The 6,000-nt window shown below is 40.5% G+C and overlaps 1 non-coding gene across 1 annotated transcript; it reads left to right on the top strand.

Moving 5' to 3' along the window:
• The first annotated feature begins 3,512 nt into the window (after nt 1-3,512).
• LOC116119142 lies at nt 3,513-3,619 on the top strand. The gene has a single exon (XR_004126331.1). It is a non-coding gene; the product is annotated as a small nucleolar RNA R71 (small nucleolar RNA).
• The last annotated feature ends 2,381 nt before the right edge of the window (nt 3,620-6,000 follow it).

Genomic DNA, 6,000 nt, shown 5'->3' with positions numbered 1-6,000 from the left:
CTTTAAATCGAAAAATTTTCTCTTCTGTTGGACTGTCATACCACTTGGGAGCACCTTGACGATAGATAATTTGCAAGTCCGCATACCATGGTGCTTCGTCCACTCTCATCAGTTTCTCATCTGGAAATGTTTCTGAAATGGCATTTCCACTCATCTCCCTTGATTGGTTTCTCAATTCTTGACAAATGATCAGCTACTACATTTTCCGAACCTTTTGTCTCGAATTCCAACTCAAACTCTGAGTAGTAGAATCCATCTTAAACTGAGGCTTTGCTTCTTGCTTCGCCAATAGGTGTCTGAGTGCTGAATGGTCGTGTAAACGATCACCTTCGCACCTAAAGGTAAGAACGAAACTTGTCAAAAGCAACACCATAGCCAATAATTCTTTTTCAGTGGTGGTGTAATTCAGTTGTGCATCAACAAGTGTCTTACTAGCATACTGAATTACATGCAGCACTTTATTTTTTCTCTAACCTAAAAACTACCCCTAAGCAAAGTCACTAGCATCACACATTAGTTCAATGGCAGTCCCAATCAGGAACTGCAATAATAGGTGCAGAAACTAGCATTTTTTTAAGTTAGGAAGCATGCATGCAATCATCATCAAAACAAAAACAAAATCTTTATTCAATAGATTGCAAAGGGGTTTAGAGATCTAGAAAGATCCTTTATGAAGCGTCTGTAAAACCCCGCATGCCCCAAGAAACTTCGGACTGCTTTGACATTTGATGGCGGTGGTAGCTTCTCAATCACTTCTGTCTTTGCCCGATCAACTTCAATCCATCCTTGGAAATCCTATGCCGAGCACAATTCCCTGTTGGACCATGAGTGGCATTCTCCCAATTCAGCACCAAATTTGTTTCCTTGCATCGCTGCAAAACAAGAGACAGATTTGTTAGACAATTTCAAATGATGACCCAAAAACTGAGAAGTCATCCATGAAGAACTTCTATGAATCTTTCCACCATGTCTCCAAAGATTGCATCATGCACTTGGAATGTTGCTGGTGCATGCATAACCCAAACGGATTCTTTGGTAAGAAAGGTGCCGTAGGGCAAGTGAAGGTGTTTTCTCTTGATCCTCCGGAGCGATTGCAATTTGGTTATATCCTGAATAGCCGTCCAGGAAACAGTAATATGTATGTCCTGCCAACCTCTCCAACATCTGATCGATGAAGGGCAATGGAAAATGATCCTTCCTTGTCGCCTTGTTCAGTTTATGATAATCAATGCATACTCTCCAACCCGTTACCGTCCTGTTGGAATCAACTCATTACTCTCATTCTTCACAACGTAATCCCTCCTTTCTTTGGAACAACTTGTACCGGGCTCACCCACGGACTATCGGAAATGATAGATGATCCCGCATCTAAGAGTTTCACAACCTCCTTCATGAAGGATTCAATCTCCGTTGTGGTTGCACCCTCGGCTTAAAGTCATCCTCCATGAGAATTATGCATGCAAAATGAGGGTGAGATGCCTCTAATGTCCGTAATGGTCCATCCAATCGCCTCCTTATGTTCCCTCAACACTCTAATCAACTTCTCTTCCTCTAAGGCATTCAAATCTGCACTAATAATCACCGGAAAGGTATCTGAATCTCCAAGATAGACATATTTGAGGTGAGGCGTAAAGGTTTCAGTTCAAGCCTTGGGACTTCTTTATTATTTTCCTTTGCCTCTCTTTGTCAAAGTCAAACTCCTCAAATTCTGCATCTTGCCTCTCCTCAATCGGTTGGAGTGCTTCTAACTTCTAGCACAATCGTTCCTTGCTGATTCTTCTACCTCTGCCGTTTTAGATTTGGCTATACACGCTTCTAGAGGTATTCTGGCATGTTTCTCTTCCAGGGACTCTACAACAAGTTCATCCACCACATCCAACTAAACATGAATCCACTTCCGATGGAAACTATGCATCAAACACATTAAAAGTTAGTTTCATCCTGAACCCTAACAGCAACTTCCCTTCCTGTACATCATCAGGGCTCTCCCCGTGGCCAGAATGGTCGGCCCAAAATGAGAGGAATCTCCTTATCCTCCTCCATGTCCAGCACTACAAAGTCCGCTGGAAATATTATTTTCCCCACCTCACTAATACATCTTCAACTACCCCCTCGGGTGCTTTATCGACCGATCCGCTAGTTGCAACGACATTGTCGTTGGCTTCACTCACCAATCCCTAATCTCCTGAAAACAGAAAAGGGCATCAAATTTATACTAGCTCCTAGATCACAAAGCACACGATCAAACGTAATATCCCCTATAACACAAGGAATAGTAAACTCCCTGGATCTTTGAGCTTGGGGGTAATTTCTTGGAGGATTGCACTGCACTCTTCTGTTAGCATCACTGTTTCCCCATCTTCTAATTTCCTTTTGTTCGAAAGGATTTCCTTCAGGAACTTCGCATAACTCGGCATTTGCTGTATTGCATCTGCAAAAGGAATGTTAATATGCAATTTCTTAAAAATGTCAATGACTTCGAAAATTGCTTATCCTGATTCTTCTTTTTCAATCTCTGAGGAAAAGGCACGGTGGGGTGTGATGTGCTAATTCTGGTGGTATCTCAGGGAATGGAAATTTCTCTTCTTCTTTTGCCCTTCATCCTCTTCTTTTTCTCTTCCCCTAAGGCACCTGAATTTTCTTCACAATTAATTCTTCATCAATTCTCTCTTCAAATTCTTCCTTTCGGGTTGCTCCACCTCTTTCGTAGACTGCCCTACCTCTTCCAAAACTGTCCCACTTCACAAAATTATGGCATTTGCTTGTTCACGTGGGTTGGTTACAGTATTACTTGGTAAAGAACCCTATGGTCTGTCATGCAGCTTCTGGCCCATTGGCCCATCTGTACCTCAGATTCTGAATGGACGCCCCTTGTTTCTAAAGTTTGTCCTCGTCTCATTCATGAACCCTGTAGCTCTTGCATGAATTTACCGAACAAATCCTCCAACTTCGACACTCTTGATCTCCCGGTTGATTGGTCACCCCTGGTGGGTTATTTGGAACTTGCCTCTGGTTCATTGGTTACCCTGTTGGTTTTGATTTCCCCAAGCCAGATTCGGATGATTTCTCCACCCTGGGTTGTAGGTGTTGGAGAATGGTGTTCGTTTGGTCTTTGATTTCCTGCCAATAATTTACTTGCTCCGTTGATGAAGACGACGGTGCAATGTGTTTCCGACTTGGCACTCGCTGCTCACATGGTTTCCTGCACAAAAATCACATGTTAGTTGAGGTGCTAGTATAGAATTTATCTGCATAGTTCCCAACTATTTTTGGAGTCCAGTGAGTTGGGCTGAGATGGTTGTGAAAGCATCTACTTCATGAAGACCCGAAGATTTCCTCGTTGGAACTCTCTCATTCGGTCTTTGATAGTGTTGCTTGCCAAAACCTCAAGCAACTCATACGCCTCTTCAGGTGTCTTATTTTGCAAAGCCCCTCCTGAAGCTGCATCCACCATGGTTTGCACGTTACCCATCAAACCATTATAGAATGTTTGGACTTGAAGCCAAACTGGCAAACCATGGGTGGGCACTTCCTCATCAATTCCTTGTATCTCTCCCAAGCCTCGTACAACGATCTCGGCATCATCTTGTAGAAATGATGTGATATCATTTCTCAACTTCGCTGACTTCGCTGGAGGGAAGAACTTGGTCAAGAATTTTTGTGCCAGATCATTCCATGTTGTAATTTTCCCGGTGGTAATGCCATTAACCACCCTTTGCTTTATCTCCCAATGAGAATGGGAATAAACGTAGCCTAATAGCATCCGACACTCCATTTGACTTGAAGGTATCGAAAATTTCCAAGAAATGTGCAATGTGCTAATTCGGATCCTCCTTCAAATCACCGTTGAATCTTACCGACTGCTAGATCATCTGGATGATTGCCGGCTTGATCTCAAAGTTGTTAGCTTGTACTGTAGGTCTAGTATACTTGACCCACTTCCGTTCACTGTGGGGACTGAAAATTCCCTCAGTGTCCTATTTCTTGTTCAGCCATTTCAACAAACACTTCTTCCACTTCTGCAGTAGGATTATCTCTTTCTCTTCTCTCTCTGTTTAGTCTTCTTACAGTCCTCTCAAGCTCAAGGTCAACAGGAACCACGGTTGACGTCTTGTCTTCGCATAAACTGAATGAACACAAGTGAAAAAAAGTGAAATCACAACTCTAACAAAAATTAAAACTTCAATCTAGTTAAACTCAAGGAAACCTTAATGTTAACTTAAAAACAGTCCCGGCAACGGCGCCAAAAACTTGATGCGTGTTTACTACAACATGCAAAACTAGCAAGTGCACCAGTCGCTCAAGTAATAAAGTGATGGGTAGGATATCGTTCCCACGAGGACTGGTAGCAAAGCACTAGTTTCCTAACGTTAACAAGTTGAGGCAATCGATTTCTTGGATTGGTGGGAGCAAAGTTAATGAAAAGAAACAAAATTAAAAGTAAACAAAGAATAAATCTTAAATAAGAAAGCAAATGAAACACAGAAAATCAATTCAAGCAAAACGGGTAGGGTTTTGATTCATTTGGACTTTTATGGGTTAAACCTAAGAGTTACACTATTTTCACATTCACGTGCGGTTGTAAATCGGATTCACTAATATGTTAACATACCCTCTCGGGCTATGCTTTCATCCTTATTAACAATCCGCACCCAACAAATTGAAGTTAATAACTAAATTCAAAGTACAAGAATCCTAATTTGATTTCATTAATTCTTGAATCTATCTCTAGCATCCAATACTAAATGGTGATTACCCAAGAGCTTTTTTCTGATCTTTCTTCGTTCTTTGTTTTTCCTGAGATAACAAAACAACATAACATAACTAACAGATAAACACAAACAAAGCTATTACATGAGATACACATCAATACTAACCATTCAAATCCAAACTACAATCAAAACCCTAACCCATAGAAGATTAGTCTATGCTAATTAACACTATAAAATGAAAATAGAAATAAACACGTTAAACATAATGAATCTGAAATGAAGGATAAGAATTCCAAAAGATGAATCTTCTAGTCAAATCAATCTTCCCTTTTACAATCCGAAAAACTCAAGCTTTTTCTCTAAGGAAAATGTAAAAGATGGCTCAACAACAGCTCCAGCCCCTTTACAAAAAGTTAAGTTTTTCTTTTATACCTAGTCCAAAAACCAGTCAAAAACAAGCACACCCGAAACTGTGCGTTTACAAAACTGAAAAATTTGACGTCGCGCGGCAAAGAAGAATTCTTCGCCGCGGCGAAGAATGGAAAATCCAAATTGTCTCTGCAACTTCGCCGCGGCGAAGACAATTTCTCGCCGGGGCGAAGCTCCTTCAAAAGTTCTGAAATTTAAGAACTGCCACTCTGCTGCTCTTCGTTCGATTCTTCGATTTTCGGCTCTCTACCTTGGAAACAAGCTCATCGGCGTTGTCCTGCTCCGGAACTCTCCTATCTTCTGAAATCCGCTCAATTCTGAGTCAAACATACAATTTTGTCTTTATTTGCTCAAAAAGCCATTTTAACCTGAAACACGAAAAGTAAAGAATTACGCACCAATTCAGGTAAAAAATGCACTAGAAAGTACCTGAAATCCGACAAAAAGATCAAATAAAACTGTATATTTACGGATTATCACTTAACACCCTTGTACGGTCTAACATTCTAAGGACATATATCAATACATATTGCAATTATAAACGTCTCCGAGAATAGAATAAAATGCCTTTTATTATTGATTAATGAACATTATTTCAAAGATGTCAATATACAATAATTGATTGGCTCTAGAGCATCTACTCTAACATTCTCCCACTTGCATTATAGCCAATCATTCATGTATTTAATACCAAATGATCTGAAGTGCCTTTCATGTTTATGCTACGATAGAGGATTTGTCAGTGGATCTACGAGATTGTTGTCAGTATGCACTTTACTAATCTGCATGTTTTTCCTCTCAACTATCTCTCTGATGAGATGGAATCGTCTGAGTATGTGTGTAGACTTCTGATGAGACC

This window comes from Pistacia vera, unplaced genomic scaffold, assembly GCF_008641045.1.
Source record: "Pistacia vera cultivar Batoury unplaced genomic scaffold, PisVer_v2 Contig874, whole genome shotgun sequence".
In the NCBI taxonomy this organism is placed as follows: Eukaryota; Viridiplantae; Streptophyta; class Magnoliopsida; order Sapindales; family Anacardiaceae; genus Pistacia; species Pistacia vera.
Note: the sequence above shows the minus strand (reverse complement) of the source record. Positions and strands in the feature narration are given on the sequence as shown.